Below are 19,618 nucleotides of genomic sequence, written 5' to 3' on the forward strand. Positions count from 1 at the left end.
GCACTAGGTGTCGACCCTAGGCGTCTGGGCTGATTAAAGTTGTGTCTAGGCGTCTGGGCTGATTAAAGTTGTGTCTCTTCGTTAGGAAGGCTGGGGACATTTCCACGATGCCAGGCTAGCAGGCAGGGTCTCCCATGGCAGTGGGCTACTGCAGTTCACTTGATGACCCGGAATGCAGGTAGGAAATCCAGCTGTCCTTTGAGGAAGGGCAGTTCCAGCGGCAGCTCTCAGACCTCTTCACTGGGCTCCTGCTGTTGCTGGCCGCTGGGGCCATCTCTAGCACTTTAAAATTAGTTACTGACACAGATTCTCAAAAGCACGGCCTTACATAGGAGAGCAACTTCTGAGAAACCAACTCAGTGCATTCTGAAGACCAAGGTTTAGAGGTTATGCACCCGCGGATGAGGGTTTATGTAATAGTTTGTCTTTGTTCCCTGAGCCACATGTGACCTTTCTGCTCCTTCCTGCCGACATCATCACCAACAGGAAAAAAAAAAATACAAGCTTTTTTGCCTCCTGTCTCTCTTCTTCTCCTGAGCCCTAGTCGAGAAGAACGGCAGCTGTGTGACTTTTACATAACGTAAACACTTTATTTACTTTCGTGGTTAATTTCTGCTGCTGCCCAATGTTTGTACAGCTGTTTGATGTCTGTATGCCCATAGATTAGCCCTTGTTGTTTTCATCTCTCTTAAAGTCCAAGCATTGCGAATCAGAGGCACTCCCTGTTTGCCTTTCTCTGCCCACCCTTTAGCACGGTCCCTACTGAACAGGTGAGAACTTAATTAGGAAAGTTGCTTTTCGGTGGGGTTTCCCGGTCTCCCTGGAGCTAGCTTTCTCCCTTGGTAAAAAGAAAAGACAAAATCCCTGACCTGCTCTGGGAAAACAGGGTGATGGTTTCTCTGTTAAAGAACACCATTGAAGTATCACAGTGATACCTAGGAAGCTTCTGACTGGTCTAAGAAACCACGAGGGGGGTGAGGAGGGGTGGGGTGGGCAGAGAGGGTATGGCGGATTAGTTTGGAGGCGGGGCTATTGATTATGGGATGGGTTGACTGGAAAAACTACTCTCTTACTCTGGCTTACTTGCCCATCAAAAAACAGAAAGGAGTGCTGGGGGCATGGTGACACATGCCTGGAATCCCAGCACTTTGAAAGCCGAGGCAGGAGAATCATGAATTCCAATCTATCCTGAGCTGCGTAATGACATTGTGTTTCCAAAACCCAAACCAAACAAACCAATGAGCAACCTTTCCCTTGCTCCCTCCCCCACCAAGAAAAATCTCAGTGAAGATTAAATGCTTGAAATGACTGTTAGTTGTAATGTTTAATCTCTGTAGGCGAGCCTAGTTTGAATCACTGTACCTGGGTGTGGAAGTATTGTCTTTGATATCTTCAGTGGACTTGGGAAGGGACACGGTCAATTAATGTGAAGCAGTGATGGGAACGGAAGTGCAAGGACCCTTGTTTTCTTACCCTTTGTGGTGGATGTGAGGAAACAGGGTGAAAGTGGGTGTTCTCATGGGGGAGGGGAGCCTGGTCTGTTGAGCAGCTTTCTGTTACAATACTTGAGAAAGTTAGTTTATGTAGAGGAAAGGTCTATTTTGGCTTATCGTTTGGGAGGTTCTAGTCGCTCATCAATTGCTCCTATTAATTAGAACCTGAGTTGGCACATGACCCCCCCCCCTTTTTTTTTTTATTTTCGAGACAGGGTTTCTCCATTTGGTCCTGTCCTGGAACTAGCTCTTGTAGACCAGACTGGTCTCGAACTCACAGAGATCCGCCTGCCTCTGCCTCCCGAGTGCTGGGATTAAAGGCGTGCGCCACCACCGCCCAGCCACATGACCACTTTTAATGCCTGGTGGAGTAAACTACTTAATTTATGGCCAAGAAAAAAAGAAAGGGATTGAGCTCTTACTGTCACAGGGCTCCCCTTCAGTGACCTAACGGCCTCCGACTGGGTGCCACCTCTTTTTTTATTAACATATATTCGTTGTATACAATGATGGGTTTCATCAAGACAATTATTACTCAAGTTTATTATGTAACTTTGTTCATATTCATGTCCTATTTCCCTCTATACCCTCTCTCACCGACTGGCCTTTCTTTCTCAAATAGCCCCCCTTCAATTTCCAGGTTACACCCCATACACCCCTCTCCTACATTCTGTATGTGACAGAAACGTGGTACTTGTCTTTTCTGATTCTGGTGTAATTTCCTTAAAATGAACTTTAGCTCAATCCATTTTTCCGCAAGTGAGATAGTTTCATGCTTCTGTATGAATGAATAATGGCTCCATTGGCTACATGGACTACATTCTCTTTCCAAAACATTTTTATTATTTATTTATTAGTGTGTGTATATGCTTGCACATGCCAGAGAGTCATGTGAAGTTCAGAGGACAACTTTTCGGAACACTTTTCTTCTGCTGCTGTGAGTTCTAGGGGCTGAACCCAGGTCATCAGACTTGCCCACAAATGCCTTTACCTGCTGAAGCATTTTCCCAGCCTTACATGCTCACTATGCAGTCATTTGTAGGCTATTTGCCTGCTCATTGTGAATACTGTGTAGTAAAGATGAGCAGTATACAGGTACCTCAGTAGCATGCTGGGCTAAACTTACTAGGGTATATTCCCAGTGTTCCTAGGGGTGGAACAGCTAGATTACTTGGTAGTTCTAGTTTTAGTCTTTTGTTCTTTCATTTTAAGATAGGGTATTATTATGTATTCAAGGATATCCTGGAACATGCTGCATAACCCAGACTTGCCTCAAACTCATGATCCTCCTGTCTCTACCTCCCATGCATAGGGACTATTAATTAGTTCTTTGAGGAACCTCCATGCTGTTTTCACTGAGGCTGGACTCATTTATTTCCACACCAAGAGGATGTAAACCCTTCCCTCCCAACTCCCAGCAATGATTGTTTGTTTTCTTGATGATTGCCATTCTGACGGGTGTAAGACCAAATCTCAGTGTAGTTTTGATTGCATTTCCCTGACAGCTAAAAAATTGCTTTCACGTATGTATTGGCCATTTGCACTTCATTATTTAATATATTTTGGGGTGATTATAATTACACCCTCCCTTTTCCTCTTTCCAGTCCCTCCCATGCACTCCCTTCCCCTTGTTCTCTTTCAAATTCATGGCCTCTTTTTCTTTAATAGTTGTTACATATATAGGTGTCTAAGCACATGCATGTATGTATATGTATGTAAGTATATTCCTAAATATATAAATGCAACATTCTTAGTCCATATAATGTTACTTGTATGTATGTTTTTAGGGATGACCGTTTGGTACTGGATAAGCAATTGGTGTGCTCTTCCCTGGGGAAGACTATTTCTCCTGCTTTCAGCATTCCTTAGTTGCCTCTAGTTCTTTGTCTGGGTTGAGACCTAGTGAGCTTTTCTCTGTCCACTTTAACTTGTCTATTGGTGTTGTATTATTTACATGATCTTTTGAGGACATTGACTGACTGTGCTACCTCCTCAGCCCCAATAGCACTCTTTATTATCATATAGACTTTATGAATCTCTCTTTGCTTAAACTTCTCTCAAAGTCAACACTGTCTCATACTTGCGTAAACATTTGGTCGTCTACTGAACACCCCAGAGAAGCATTCCGAAGCAACTAAATTACCATTTTCTCACCTGCTCAACACTATCCCTCTGTTGTACTGCTTTACAAACTATCCCATTGCCCTAAGCAAGAGGGCCATTGCTTTTTTTTTTTAAAGCCATCAAAGACTACAGAGAAATGGTTTTGAAATTGGAGCGTGACCCAAGGAAGAAGGGAGCTGGTGAGTTAGTGTGTTTCCAGCTCTGCTGGAGACTGGCCTTTCATATCACTCAGAGAGTAATGCTGTTTGTTTTCAGCATGAAATTCATAGAGGAAAAATTGAGTGGGGAACAGGGGACTAATATTTTGATAGGGTAGTTTTATTGTTTTGTTTGCTATATTATGACCTCTAGACTCCAGTACATCCAGGGATCATCTGTATTTAAAGTTAAACACAAAACAACTTCCTAAGCCAAGGACAAGTGATTAAAAAAATGCCATATAGGATTATCTAGTGCAGTTCCTCTAAGCTGTTGGGAAACCTCCTATTTTCTGCATTCAGTTTGAGAAGCCTAGGTGAACCTCTCAGCCAACATGTCAGGAAAACCCAGATGCTTTAAGACTGTCTGAAATGAATTCAGTACTGAAACTGGAAGTCATAAAAGACAAGATTGTGGGAGGGGAATTGCTGGGAGCACCCTGGGAAAGCAGCAGCCTGAGGTTGAGTGACCTCTCTTTGATCTTTCGCTTTCCCAAGTCACTTTCCCATGCATTGCCTCCACACTGGCTTCAGTTCTTTAGATCTAATAAAAGGCTTTGGGGTTGGAAGCATCACCACGTGTCTGAGTGCAGTGCTGATTCAGGCGAGCTGAGCTCGGAGGGAGGAGTGGAGCATTCAGTGCATATACAGGAAAAGGGTGTGTGTGTGTGTGTGTGTGTGTGTGTGTGCACGTAAGTGTGCATGTGTGTGCTTTCTCATAGTGTCATCTCACCGCTCTCACAGCCACCAAAGGGATTTGTAGATTCTCCCAAGTCACCTCAGGTAAGCATGCCCGCTAAAGCAGCAGGCTTGCTGGGGTATACAGCTTCAAAATTGCTCTGTGCCACACTCCCCTCCAAGATATTCTGCTGCCTCTCAAGGATCTCGTACCCAAAAATGTGATAGTTTCCTCTTTGTCCATTAAACTTTGCACAAAGCTCCACTTGATTGTGCTTGCTAAGAAATAGAACCAATCGTTTCTATACAAATGTCTACATTTCAGTGGCATTGCTTTGATTTCCTGGCCCGCCTCGACATCTAACTACACAGTTAATTATGTGTTGTCTTTCTGATTCCCCAGTGTACAGGATCTGACTAGGTGGTATACGCGTGTATAGGTTGCTTCAGCCTGTCTTTTAAGCTGGTTTTCATTGCTCTAAGGGAACACTCAATGCTGGGTAATTTGTAAAGAAAACAGGCTTATATAGTTCATAATTTGGGGCGTTTGAAATCCCGAGCAGTGTGTGTTAGCTTTGGCATGCCACTGCCCACCCACCATGGTGTTACATCGTGACAGATGGCACTGTGGCCGGAATATATGTGACAGGAAGAGACCACATGGTTAGATAGGATACCAGAGAAAAAAGAAGAATCAAGTTTACTCCCTTATAACAACTTACTCTTGAGAGAGCAGGGTCCTAGAAAAATGACCATAATCCCTTCCAAAGGGCAGGGCCTCCAGTGGCCTAACCAACTTCTACTAACTTCTACTAGCTCTCACCTTCTAATTGTTCTAACAGCCAGGCATGATGGTACATGGCTGTAATCCAAGGCCTGAGGCAAGAGGATGACCTAAGCCCACAAGTTTGAAACAAGTCAGGACATTACAGAAAATGTCTCAACATTGCCACACGGAGAGTAAGGGGTGGAGGATAGAGAGGGAATAAGCTTTTATTATATGGACCACATTGCTATTTCTGAAAAAGTTTTTTCTTATACTTTGTAAAGGCTCAGGGACTTAAATGCTGATTTTAAAAAGTGTTTAAAATTAGCCATTCCTATATACACACACACACACACACACACCTTTGCTAACTCTTCATATTTTCTTAGACTTTCAGAATGCTTTGCCTTGATTTGCCAATTATTTAATTTTGTAATTTGAAACTGTCCCCATTTGTACATAGGAACAAGTAACAATAGAGAAGTGAGTTATTTTTTTCCTCTGTTTCCTGTTAGTGCCATTTATCCATTTATCAATATGACACAATGGTGCATAAAGAAAGTTGTTACCCTTACAGTCCTTACATTTCAGTGAAAGAGAAAATACTAAGTATCAGTCTCACACAAAACCAACACAGGGGTAGGTGCTTTGTGAAAAGAAAAAAAGGAGAAGCCAGAGTAGACAGATCATTTGAGACGGAAGTTCAGGAGGTTAATTTAAAAGCCAGGGAAATGAAGCTGCCCTTGAAGGTCTGAGGAGTAGTGGGATGAGTTTGCATCTGAGTTACACAGAGAGACTCTGTCTTAAGAATTTTTCTGTTTCGGATACATCAAGGTTGAAATATCCAAGCATAGATGTCTGGGATGTAAAAGTCTGGAGCCCTGGGAGAGGTCAGAGTCAGGTAGTTGGTGAAGAGTGAAAGAGTCCCGACTGGATAGACAGGCAGGGCTTAGGGACTGGAAAGGCTGAAGAAAGAGGATCAGATTTCACCAGTAGTGTGGTTAGAAGCAGGGAGTCCTGGAAGCCTTCAAGCAAGAATGGTGTCCTATTAGCTATTTGAAAGGCATTCTCAGGGGGCTGTATAGAGACTAGACCATGGGGAAGAAAGAATGGAAGCTCACTAGGAGAGCGATCATGAGGGTCTGTCTAGATGGGAGTAGCTAAGAGGGAAGGAATTGAGTTCAGTTTGGAGGGTGGAACAGGAAGAATTTGCTGACAAAACCCATGTGCTGCTTGACAGAAAGAGGTGCTTGGGCAATGGGATGGGGAAGGCCTTGGATAAAGCAACTTTGGGTTTTGTTTTGAATATAAATAATTGTTCTCTTTTAGGACTGGGAATGTAGCTTGGTAATAGTGAATGCTTGTCTAAGTTGTGTAAGATTGTGGGTTTGATCCTTACCCCCCCACACACACAGAGAAAGAGAGAGACAGTGAGAGAGAGAGAGAGAGACAGTGAGAGAGAGAGAGAGAGAGAGAGAGAGAGAGAGAGAGAGAGAGAGAGAGAGAGAGCTGAGCATGGTGGTGCATACCTGTAAAGCCAGAACTCAAGAAGTAAAAGGATTATGTGTTCCAGGTTAGCCTAAGCTACATGAGGAGTTTGCATCTGAGTTACATGGAGAGACTCTGTCTTAAGAACTTTTCTGTTTCAGATACATCAAGGTTGAAATATCCAAGCATAGATGTCTGGGAGTCAGCTGGATGTATAAGTCTGGAGCCCTGGGAGAGGTCAGAGTCAATGCATGGCGTTCTATTTAAAGCCTGAAGCTGGAGATTGCCCAGGATGGGAGTGCGGAAAGAGAATAGAAGAGCCCAGGGTCAGAGCTCTGAAGTCAACGTTTAGAATACTAGAGGACATCAGAGATGACAAAGGACTTGAATGATTCAAAAGCAAACATGCAGACAGGTGCAGCTGGTGTCAAGGTTTAGAAAAGGAAGAAAGAAAAGCCCTTGTGGGAGAATAAGCAAAATCTCTACATTGCTGAGTAAGTAAAAATGATAAATTATTGTGGCAGATGCTAATAAACTAAAAGTGATAGGGAAAGAAGATGAAAAGTTTATCATTTCAAATATACCAAGATTTGTCAAGCCCCAATGAAGAGGACTCCACATGTTCCTTAAAATGTTGCCCAACAGCCAGGAGAATTATTACATTAAAGAGCAAATATTGTTTGTTTTTCCAAGACGGGTTCTCAAGACAAAGTAACCTTGGCAATCCTGGAACTCGGCTTATAGATGAGACTGGCTTTGAACTCAGAGATCTGCTTGCCTCTATCTCCTGAATGCTGGGATTAAAGGCGTGGGCTACCACTGCCAAGCTGATAGCAAACCCTTTTCAAAAAAAGTTCCTTTGTTGCTCTCCCCATTTTTAGAATGGGGATGTAATATGGAGCTGGCCTCTTGGCCAGAAAAATAAATAAGCAAGGCAATGTCAATTGTCAGCTGGGGAAAATTCTCTATTAAACTCCGCCCACTCTTAGCAACTTGCTTGTCTCAAGTTAGCTGTGGAGCATTCGGTTTTGGGATTCAAATAAGCTCCTTTCTCTCCCTCGCTCAATTCCCAGGCTCGTTTCTAAGACTCAAGGTTAGGTAAGTGTTGCAGTCATCTGTGAGGCTGCTCTTTTGGCTGGCTCTACTGGTCTGCACTGTGACTCGGCTTCACAGCCTAGAGGAGACTGCAATGCAACAGATCTGAGATGCAGGGAGTGAGCCCAGATGCCACCTCCTGGAAGATGACAGTGCCAAGGCTGAGAAAGGAGGCCAGCCTGATGCATCCAACAGTTCCAGAGAGGGGGAGTATGCATTCCTTTTTCTTCCCCTCACCTTGTAAATACTGAAGCAAGTCACAAACAGATAACAAATCTTATCATTTAGCTCCATTTTTATAGTTGGATGGATTTTTTCTTTTTTTTTTAAATTTTTAGGGAATGTTGCAATTTTTGTGATTTATATATCGAGTCACTGAGGGTGTTATGAAGACAGAGGTAATTGATTATAAACATCTAAAACACCAAGGTCAGATGGCTACAGAACTGTCCAGTGATCAAAGCCTCAGGCTTGTATGCAGGTTTAGCAATGATAAGCACTAACAGGAGGACTTTTGGGTGATTCTATCCAGAGGGAGGGAGTGTGGCTCACAACAGATAAAGGAGGATCAGAATTCTTGAACTTGCCTATTCAGCGCTGGTGTTTGGAAAATACCTGGCATTGATTCTTTCTCTGAACTAGATAAAGCACAAAGAAAGTCATAGTTACCAAAACATTTAAGAGAATTTAAAGCAAAATGAATTTTGTATCATCCAACGTATATGTAAACCCTAACTCCTTTATATATCGCCCAATCCCAACACTGGATCATAAACCATCCAACATTCAGTATTTAAGGGTTTTATGTAAAACTTTAGCATGTGGAGGTTTTCTGAATAAAATGGAGACTCTGGGAGGATCTCAGCTGAGTAGTCAAGATGCCATGGCCTTGGGAAAAATTTGCCTCCTGTGGTGACCTAGTTCTTCCACTCTGACGTCCTTGGGTTTTCCAGGGTATTTGTATTTCATGCTCACCAAATTCCCAGACCAACGTAAGTTACCAGATTCATGCTTGTGCCTCTGGCAGACATTGCTCTCTGTGACCAAAAGGGGCAGTTGTGATATGGTAAAAGAAAGAATTTACAATTATAGAATGTTTCCAGAGTTCCTCATTTACCTGAGGACCAAGATGCTTGTGCTTCTTCCAGTAGGTGGCTGAGATACACTTACCAAACATGGCTTCTTGATGTTTCCCACCCCAGTTCGTGCCTCTAAAATTCTCATTCCATTGCTTTCCTGATTCTATGCTAGAAAACATGTAGGATCTTTATCCTAAAGAAATGCTGGTTTTACTGACACTTTCAGGAAAATGGAATTACTGTACACGTTCACTCTCTAATCTCTCTCCAGAATGTGGTGAAATCCTGGTTCGTGTGTGCCCTTGAATTTCAGCTAATTGCGGTCAAGGCCATGTTTTACATTCAATGACTCCCACTAAAATGACTGAACGCTGAGTGGACCCAATCACTGCAGTGACATTAGACGATGCAGTATTTGGCATTAATAGGCTTGAATGTAAAAGCAAGTTACATAGGTTAACTGCTCCCTTTGCCCTCAACATTAAGACATGGAAGGAGTCAGAAGGACTAGAGGGTATTAAAAAAAAAAAAAAAAAAAAGCGGGGGAGGATAATCAGTAGACTATCCTGCTATCTTTCCGGCATTCTGTCATACTGATTGTTGTTGCAGGTGGAAGCTCTGCACAGTCTTTGGAGGCGGAACAAAAGAACGGGGGTGGGGTGGTGTGTGTGGGGGGACGGCGGGGGGAATCAAGGGCAATGGCATCCAGTCAGAGGGTTCCCAGGGAGTCCCTCTATGGCCTCCAGATCTGCCGTCTTACCACGCGTCTTCAAGTTCCCTACTCTTTCACCCTTTCTTGTCCTTCCTCTCACCACTTTCAATTTGCTGGTCCAGAACTCTGGATGAAGGAGCCAACTGAGGGAACTTTTAAGCACCCTGCACAGCCCAATTCCAAAATATAAGCGACGCGAGTTCAGTCTAGCCCCAAACCAGCCAGAGAGCAAGGGTCGAGATCTCCCGATTGGCGGCAACGACCCCTCCCGTCCCGGGTGCACTGACAAGATTCTGGGGTCAGCAAGGGGAGGAGAGAAGCCTCTGCCGTGGTCTCTTTTCCTGCTCTGGAATCTTAGCACCCTCGCAGGACGCAGGGACCGAGAGGACAGCCGAAGTGCAAGGTCCAGGGCAGCAACTCGGCTCCCCGCTCCCAGCCCGCTGCGGCCCCCAGCCGCGCCCCCGCAGTGCACACGCTCGCCGGGACAACACCAGGCGAGGCCTCGCGGCGCGCGAGGCAGCCGTGCGCGCGCTCTTTGCGCCCTCCTCGCGCGCGCGTGCTCGCGCCCGCGCCCGCGGCGGCGCGCCTCTTCTCCCGCTGCGCGCGACGCGGGTGCAGAGGAGGCGGAGCGCTGGAGGCGGAGGCCGAGCGGGCGCGGACCAGTGGGGCGGGGGCGGCCCGAGGCGTGCGGGCGAGGGGCTCTGCAGCGCGCCGCGGCGGCCCGGTGGTCGAGGCGGCCTCGGGAGGGGAGCGCGCCGCGCGCCTGAGGTGCCGACCCGAGGCCGCGGCCCGCAGCCGGCGCCCCCGCGCCTGACGGGGCGGCGTGGCGGGATGAGGCGCTGGCGCGGGGGGCGCCCGGCCGAGCCCCCGCGGCGGCCCTGGGCGGCCCGGCGCTAAGCGCGGCGGCGGCGGCGGCGGCGGCGGCGGCGGCGGACGAAGACGGCGGGCCCAGCCCGCGGAGGGCAGACACGGAGCGGAGAGCGGCGCGCAGCGACGCCGCGGCGGCGCGGCGGGGCCGTGGGGTTCGGTAAGGCGCGGGCGGGCAGGCGGGCGGGCGGGTTGGCCGGGGGCGCCGCTGACGTGGGCCGCGCGGCGGGCAGGGCTGCGGGGCCTCCCAGTTTGGCCGGCACCGGTGCTTCTGGACGTGCACGTTGCGATCCGATGCCCTTGGGGGCATCTTGGGTCTCTCCCGCCCCCCAGGGCGACTGAACAGCGTGCCCGCCACCTCCCGTTTTCATCCCTCGGCAAACCGGGCATTCCGACGGCCTCCGGGCCTGCTGTGGCGCTTCCCGCCCGAGGCCGAGGCCGGCGACAGCGCGCCTCCCCGGGGATCCGGCTGCTGCCAGAGGAGCCCCGGCGCGCGCGGGGACCGCGGAGTCAGCGGTCTCGGCTCCCTGGGACTCCGGTAGAGTTTCCCTTCTCATCCTAATTGGTTGAAGTTGCTGCTACAGTTGGACAGTAGTGGTGACTTTAGTGCCTCCCTTTTTCCCTTGACGTCTCCCCCCCCCCCCCCGCCACCCCCGCCACCTCCGTGTGCTGCGTTTCCCATTTTGTTGACTAGAGTAAATATTTATGTTAAAGGTTTCGTGCACAGCACACAGGACACTGTAGGGAGAAAGCCACCCGGTTTCTTACCTTTAGTCTGTAAGACCATTTAGAATCTCACCTGCGGCCGAGACTTAGAGAAGGTGGCTGGGAGGTGGAGGCCATCTAAGGATGCTTGGGATGGTCTCACAGTTATCCTTTAGGAAATAGAATTTGGATAATTATAATCTTGATCTTATGTAGAATTACAGTGAAGCTGTAAACTGCTCGAGGCATTGCATGATGCTACATGGATAGCTGGGCCGTGGCATTGTTGTAAAGCATCCCTTTTTATTTTCCATTCTTTCAGAGTTTTATTTGCACAGATTGAGACCTTTTAAGTGAATGTGAATGGGCAGAACTTTTCTGATACATTGGTTGCTTTTGTAAACATTGCCTTTATTTGTGTGCTTTTATTGGAAGAAGAAAAGGCAAACGGTGCATGTAGTAACTGGCTCTTCGAGTCCACAAACAGCTAGTTTGATTCAGTGACTGGATTTTTGAGTAACGATGTTTGTGGTTCATGAATGCATTGTTTTCATTATTGAGTGAATTGAAGTCAGAATCCACATTTGTTCCTTGGCCTTGAGTGGGAAGGCAATAGGCGCAGCAATTGCCACAGCACATCCTCAGAGTTTTTCAAGAGTTCTACTGTGTATTCTTTTTCAGGGGGTTGTTTGTGAAGATGAGGTATGATGACGGTGTGATTTCCATTTGCAGGAATGTCTGGAGTCTGATTCCTCCTAGAGTTGGACATGGCGGTGATGCTTTTCAGAATAAGTAATCTGTAACGGTGTGAGGCTGGAACTGTACTTAAACCAGTTAATCTCTTCTTACCGAGGTCTGTGGAGCAGTGCCTGGAATAAAGCAGCACTTTGGACAGAGGCTTGTCCAGCTGTAGCTGTGGTGGCCGCCCAGATTGCTTATGATCCTGCCCATGGAGATGGGGGCAGGGTGACGCAGTGGGGGACAAAAGATGGATGTGGGACAGAGAGGAAGTGTTAGTTGAAGAACCTTGGTCAGTTATATAACAGTTTTGTTTCCGAGGGAGAGGCTGAGAACCAGCAAGGCAGGCTCAGCTGTCATTAGAGCCTTTGATGTCGGTTTGAATTCCAGTAGCAGTTATGGTTCTTTTATTTCCTTTTCCCAACCCCACATTATTTTTCAATCACCAGAAGCTTAGCCAAGTCGGACCGAGACTTTAATGACAGTCCATTCATTTCTGCTTCTTTCTTTTCATTGTCTCTTTCAATGTTATACTGGATATGTTTTTACTGTTGCTTTTTCCTCTCTGGATGACTTTTTTCTTCATTTCTCAAGACAAGGTCTCAGGGATGCGAGGTTGTTCTCAAACTTGATATGTAGCTGTGGAAGAGACATATCACTAGATCCCATTTATATGGTGTTTCATGACTGCTAGGCCAGCTCTGTGCCAACGTAGCTGCATCTCCAACCCCCATTGGATGTTTTTTCCATCAAAATATCCTCTTTCCAAACTGACTGGGCATATTATGTGCATAGTATATATAGACTCACTGTTGCCTATAGATGAATTTAATAAATGTCAGGAACTAGCAGATGTTTTCTTCATTAAGACTGTAGCAAAAGGAAGATGAGACGAACTAAACATAGTATCTTAAAGGCTAAGACTAGCATCTTTGGAAATTTTAAGGGTTTAACCAGTGAACATGTAATCTGAGATCCATGGAAGTGGTCAACATGCAAGTGGATTTGAAGATAGGCCATGGCTGTTCTGCTACTCAGTAACTATTCTAGTTACTTTTCTGTTGCTTTGATGAAACACTGGTCATCATGAGAGGAAAAGGTTAGGCTAGCTTACACTTTACAGTCCATAGCTGAGGGATGCCAGGGCAGGAACATGGAAGGAGGGACTAAAGCAGAGATAGTGGGAGAATGCTGCTTAATGCCACTTACTGCTTGTTTGCCATGGCTTATTCGTCTTCTGTTTTCTGTTTTCTTTTTTCCCTCATCTTCTTTCTCCACAACCCAGAACTGCATGTCCTGTGGTGGCACTGCTTGTAGTGAGAGATACCCTCTCTCATCAGTCATTAATTAGAAAAATGGCTCCACAGACATGCCTACAGGCAGGCACTTTGATGGAGGCAGTTCTTCAATTGAAGTTCACTCTTCCTGGTTGATTCTAGGTAGTGTCTAGTTGACAAAATAAAACTGACCAGCACAGTAGCTTAGTTGCATTATACTCTCCTTGGGCTCAACTGACATTTCAGAACCTGTTTTTATTTATTTATAAAATAGGTGTGGGAAAGCTTGTGTTATCCTCTTTTTATAGTTGTGAAGGGTCAGGTGGTAGAAAGCATGTGGAAATGCTTTGTAAAACCTGCTGTGAGTGAGGCAGCGCTGTGATTACACACGAACAGTGTTAAATACAGTCCCGTCTCACCTGGCAAATTGGCTTGACAAACTGTTTCATTAATTTGATATTTTCTTGTCGTGCTAGGGGTTGATCCCAGGGACCCATCCATACTAGGTAAATAAATGTTCTGTCTTTGAGTTTGATCCCCAGCCCTTAGCAAATATTTTAAAGTGATTTACAGCATGTAGATAACGAACAAGGATGTTTTAGATTTCTTCCAGTTCTAAGCTTTTGTGGAACTTATTTCTGAGGTGATTCCTATGCAATAACTACAGTTTTGGATTTTTGAGAATTTTTAGTTATTCCGAGAAAGGTTAAGTTTATTGAGACTTTGTGCTTCTTTAGAGTATTCAGAATACTAAGAATTTTATAAGTAAGCATTTGTAAGTTATAAAATTATTATATAGGGCTAGATATGTAATGGTGGAGTGCTTGCTTGGTACAGTGAAGGCCCAGGCTTTGATCTGTAGCACTCTAAGAAACAAATTTTGTTTGTCTGTATTTATGTGTGTGTGTGCTCACGTGGGTGTCCATGTGTGTATGGCGGGCAGATGTCAGCCTCAGGTGTCATTCCACAGGAGTCATCCGTCTTGTTTCTGGAGACAGGGTCTCTAATTGTCCTGGAGCTAGTCTAGACTAGACTGACACGTCAGTTCCAGGGACCTTCCCAGCACTGGGATTGCACATGCAGGCCATCATGCTAACCTTTTTCTTTCTTTTCTTCAAATGTATGTTCTGGGGATCTGCACTTAGGTCCTCATGCTTGCATAGTTGGTACTTTATTGATTGAGCCATTCCTCCAGCCTCTTTGCTCTATTTAGGTTGGGATTGGCCCAATGCAGACTTTAAGCCTAAATGACTCATGAACTAAGAGCAATTTTAACATTTTTAAAAGGTTGAAAAATTAAAAAAAAATACCGGGAGCTGGGGATATCACTCAGTGGTTTAATTATAGAGCCCTGCTCTAGCTTGTGGAAGACCCTGGGATTGATCCTTGGTGCCACAAGAAAAAGTTTTATTAGATATGGTCACATTCATTTGTTTTACGTGCTACTGATGGCCAGCCTGACATTTAATAGCAGAACTGAGCATTTTTGGAGGCAGTGCATCCAGCAGACCCTAAAATCTTTAACACTGAGTCCTTTGCAGAAAAAGGACATGACATTTTTTTGCTGTAATTAGCACAGGTGTTGTTTCCTGCCACAACCTCTTGAAGTTGAAGTTCTAACTTCTGGATAACCACTAAATTTTAGTTTGGAGCCAGATAGACTTGTATCCATATGATATTAAAAACCTTTAGTCTTGCATAAGCCTGTATCTTGGTGATATGGGTGTCTCTATTATAACTAGGAAATTGTATAGTTACTGTCTACCTTAGGAAGCTGTCATGGGGATTAAATGAATGGTGCTTGTCACATCGACACAACATTGAGTAAACAGTAAGCACTAAGTGAACGTGATGGCTGTAAATTCTAGTCTAAAATACTGTAATAATTTTGAGCTCAGATTATAGAGTTTTTTTTCTCCTTGAGTGTTATGCTACTTGGAATTTTATGGAGTTTTCTCTTTTACTGAAACAATTAGTTTAGTTAACAACTAACAATAAGTAATTTGAACTATGTCTTATGTATTGTAATATGTATTTATTAAATATATATATATACATATATATATATACTAGATAATTAAGAGAAAGGGGAAGATGCATCTGTTTTTTCAAGGTCCTGCTTCTTGATAATTTCCTAGCAATACCCTCAGGTGAATTTAAATACCACTTCTATTTTGGTATTGGCTTTTTTTTTCTTTTAGAAAGATGTGTGAGAAAGACCTGTTTTAATTAGGCCAGGGAAGATAACTGTCCCAGTGTGTATGCTGTACTCCAACTCTTAGGATTTGCAGCAACATCTTTGTAACATTCTCTTTGGAATTAAAATAATAAAAATTAATTTTTTTATGCTGCTTAGAGACCTTGATATTAAACTCTTTCTCAAGTATTTGGCTTAAATTATTTTACAGTTCAGAAATAGAAGTTACATCTCAAATGCTGTTTTGTTTAGTGTTAATCCCAATGGAAGAGTGAGCAAGCAGAAAAAGGCCTTTGTTCTGACAGTTAAACAAAATAGAATTGGGGTCACTGTGGCTCTTGCAGTCCTGGAAATTGGGTGGTTGCCTGGCCTTGTATGATCCTTAAATGAAGTGATATGAACCAGGGGAGGTAGAGGAGGTGATTAAGTTCCCACATTGCTCTTGGTAGAACAGTGGTTTACAGGTGGAGGGGGTCTTCCATAGTGGGTCAGCACTGTGCACCTGCAAAACTAATGGGGAACAATTGTAGCACTTGAAAATTTGAGAAGTCTAAGGTAAAGTGACATTCTCTCTACAGATAAAAACCCAATAAAACCAGAGATTTCTTAATCTGGCAGATGAAGGTTGAGCAGAAATATCCCCTGAGGGACTAAAGAGTGGGATCTGATAAAGTAATTACAGTTTAACAGTATACCTGGACAAGGACTCTTCCTTGATATTTAAAGGAATCCCCTGTGGGATAGAGAAAATTAAGTGAGGAATAGGGTATCTGGTTTACTTTCTCACGTGAAAGACATGAACTAGGATATTCAAAGTGAATGTAATATTATATTTTCAGAAATTACTCAATGATTTGGCTCATGGCCATCCTCTAACTAGCTTTTCTCCTTTCTTAAAGATTTATTTTTCATTTTTATTTATTTGTATGTGTATACCACATTTGTGGGTGCCAAAGAGGTCAGAAGAGGGCATTGTATCTCCTGTAGCTGAAGATAGAGGAGGTTATGACCCACCTGATGAGGGTGCTGGGATCTGTTAACGGGTTTCCTGGAAGAGCAATGTGAACTCTTAACGGCTAGGGCATCTCTCCAGCCTGCTAGCTTTGCTTAAATGCTGTATCCCATTAATCTTGGCTCTTGTAGAGATGGTATACTTTGAAAACAAAGGTGTATTGCCACCATCAGAACATGGTAAACTAGATTCAGGTTGTCTGTAAGCATCTGCTGTGTGATAACTGCAGTAGATATGCCCTTCAATTGTCTGAAGTAGTAGGATCTTTATTTTTTGTAGCCCAACGTTTATCCTGGGTAGGTCACCTGACTGTGCTCCTGTTTCTCTTTTCATTGCAAAAGTAGATGGTCAAAGGATTCTGCCAATAAACATTTTCAGTGCTTTAAATAATATGTCATTTAACTCAGTAATTACCCAGAGTATTAAACAGTGACTGCCCCTCCTAATGAAGCAACTTTTACAGGTTCAAAGGAATTTTGAATCCAAAGCTGGAGAACCGAGACATTTATTTTGACCCTGTTGTGAGCAGTTTGTGACCTTAGTATATGGTTTGTCTCTCAGATTCATTTTCTTCAGATTCAAATTGAGAGGTCAGATTGGAGGTTGCTGAGGTCCTTTTTTTGATCCCAAATTCTTCATCCCCTCTCCCCTTGTGGGGGATGCTGAGGATTGATCTATGCTCCCGGTTCCTGTGTGTCAACAGTTTTTGATTCTGTGATTTTTTTTTTAATTAAGTGAGGACCTTTATCTTATCTTGCACTTTGCCCTTTTTCTGTTGACCGTTCCAAGGGGAACCTGACAGGTTATATCTTGCTGTCCGTGCAGTCCTTCACATTCAGTAGTTGTCTTCACCCCAGAATGAGGGAAACCAACTCTCGCTTATCAGTAGCTATCAAGTACACCTACAGATTTTGTATGATGCTTCTACAGTGGAAGGAAGAAGGTGTCTTGGTCTCTGCTCTAGGAAGCTTTGTTAGGAGGAGCATTCAAAAACACAAGGAAGAAGACAGTGGAATGAGGCTGTTTTGTGGCCTGCCTTCTTGAACATGTGCAGGATGAGCTGTATTGACACCCTCCAATTCTGAAATTTGATCACTTTCTTCTTGGCCCAGAAATAACAGCTCTGAATGAATCTATTAATATCTAAATGAGAATTACTTAGTCCAGGCCATATTAGATGGAAGTTGCTTTTTTAAGTTTTTTTTTTTAATTTATTTATTTTCTTCAAGTTTCTGTTACTGTGAAGAGACACATGACCGTGGTAACTTTTATAAAGGAAAGGATTTAATTGGGGCTGGCTTACAGTTCAGAGGTTTAGTCCATTATTTAGTCATGTTGGGAAGCATGGTGGCATGCAGGCCAACATGGTGCTGGATAAGGAGCTGAGATCCACATGTGACAGGGAGAGAGTAAAACACACTAGGCCTGGCTTGAGCTCAAAGCCTACCCAAAGTGACACACGTCCTCCAACAAGGACACACCTCCTAATAGTGCTAGTCCCTCTGAGCGTATGGGGACATTTTCATTCAAACTACCACATTTATTTACTCTTGTGTGGCATTTGTGACCACCTATGTGCATCCAGGGGCTAGAGGAGGACTTTGGGTATTTACCTCTGTTGTTCTCTGCCTTATTCCTTGTGATAGGGTCTCTCACTATCCCTGAAACTTGTCATTTTGGCTCAGCTTCCTAGCCAGCAAACTTGAAGAATCTGTCTATCTTTGTGGGGTTTCAGGCACCTGTACATGCTAGGCATTTGAACTCAGGTCTTTATGCTTACACCATAAGTATTCTTACCTAAGGAGTTTTATCCCCAGCCCTAGAAATTACCTATTTTACATTTTTTAATTTACTAGAAGTACATGGAAGGGGCAGCTTTCCTTCTGAAAAGGCAGCCTTGTGAGAAATGACAGAGCAAAAGGATTCTGTTCCTGACACAGTTTAAACCACAGATTTTACCTTCTTGGCTTTCATTTGCTCTTCTTTCTTTCTTATTTTATCATTCTTTCTTTCCTGGCCTATCTCTTTTAGGCACGCATGAGTGTGTTACTGGCAAGTTTGGTAACTAATTGTTTTCTAGATGCCATTCCTATAGCTTCCCTTAGGTTTTATCTTGACATGTATCTGTCCAGCTAATAACTACATTTTCTAGCCTCTTTCTGACCGCTAGGCATGGATATGTGTTTCAGTTCTGGCTAAATGGGTGTGAACAGAAGTGGTATGTGTGATATCTAGGTCATAGCCTTAACAGAGGAAGCTAATTGTCTTCCACTTCCTCCTATTCCTTTTTGTGGTTGAGAATGTAGCATGTTAACACAGAGCTGTTAGTATGGACATACTATTCAACCCTGTAGCCGAGAGCTTTGCCTTTGAGGGCAGCGGATAGATATTATAGGTCCCTGATAATTTTTGCAATAGAGCCATGGCTTAGCTTGGGACTGCTTGTTTTTCTTAGGTGGATAATTTGAGAGGAATAATATTTTTCCTTCCAGTCATTGTTATGTTAATTGAATAAGTCACTTGCTTTAAACCACCTTTGCTTTTACCTTAGCCTTTCTTCTGCTGCCCAATTGCTTTGTTCTTTTTGAAGCAGAAATTTTGAAGAATTGTTTACATTTGTTGTTTCTCCTTTCTTGCTGGATTTTCTTTAGCTTGATTTATTCATACTCTTGTCCCACCATTCCACTGATATTGTGCTTTTTTTTTTTAAATACATTTTAGTCTGGCTATGTAGATCAGTTGGTAGAGTGCTTGCCCAGTATACATAAAGCCCTGGGTTAGATCCCCGGTGTCAAACAACCTGTACATAAGTGGCACATCCCTCTGATCCCAGCGTTCAGAAGGGGTAGGAGGAGGATCTGGAGCTAGAGTTCATCCTTGGCTTCATAGCTAGTTTGAAGGCAGGCTGGTACATAAGAGATTTTGAATCTCTCTTTCTCTCTCTGCTTAACTACCTACCTATACCTACCTGTACACAAACACACACACATACACACATACACACACACACATGCACACACACACACACACACACACACGAAGGCATGGCAGGTTTGGTAGCACACATCTACAAATCTAGCACATGGCAAGCAGAGGCAGGAGGATCAGAAGTTCAAAGTTAGCCTCAGCTACATAGTCTGCTCATAGCTAGCCCAGATTACATAAGAACATATCCTTTTTCCCCCTTTTT

General features: G+C 44.1%; 1 protein-coding gene across 1 annotated transcript in view; it reads left to right on the forward strand.

The window, feature by feature from the left end:
- Window positions 1-10,380: 10,380 nt before the first annotated feature.
- The window catches only part of Arhgap32 (Rho GTPase activating protein 32), a 227,892-nt gene continuing 218,654 nt past the window's right edge, over window positions 10,381-19,618 (forward strand). Inside the window, exon 1 of the mRNA XM_057766589.1 lies at window positions 10,381-10,659. The gene's annotated coding sequence lies outside the window, so the exon portion shown is untranslated. The remainder of the gene's footprint in view (window positions 10,660-19,618) is intronic.

Source organism: Chionomys nivalis, chromosome 4 (assembly GCF_950005125.1).
Source record: "Chionomys nivalis chromosome 4, mChiNiv1.1, whole genome shotgun sequence".
Classification (NCBI taxonomy): Eukaryota; Metazoa; Chordata; class Mammalia; order Rodentia; family Cricetidae; genus Chionomys; species Chionomys nivalis.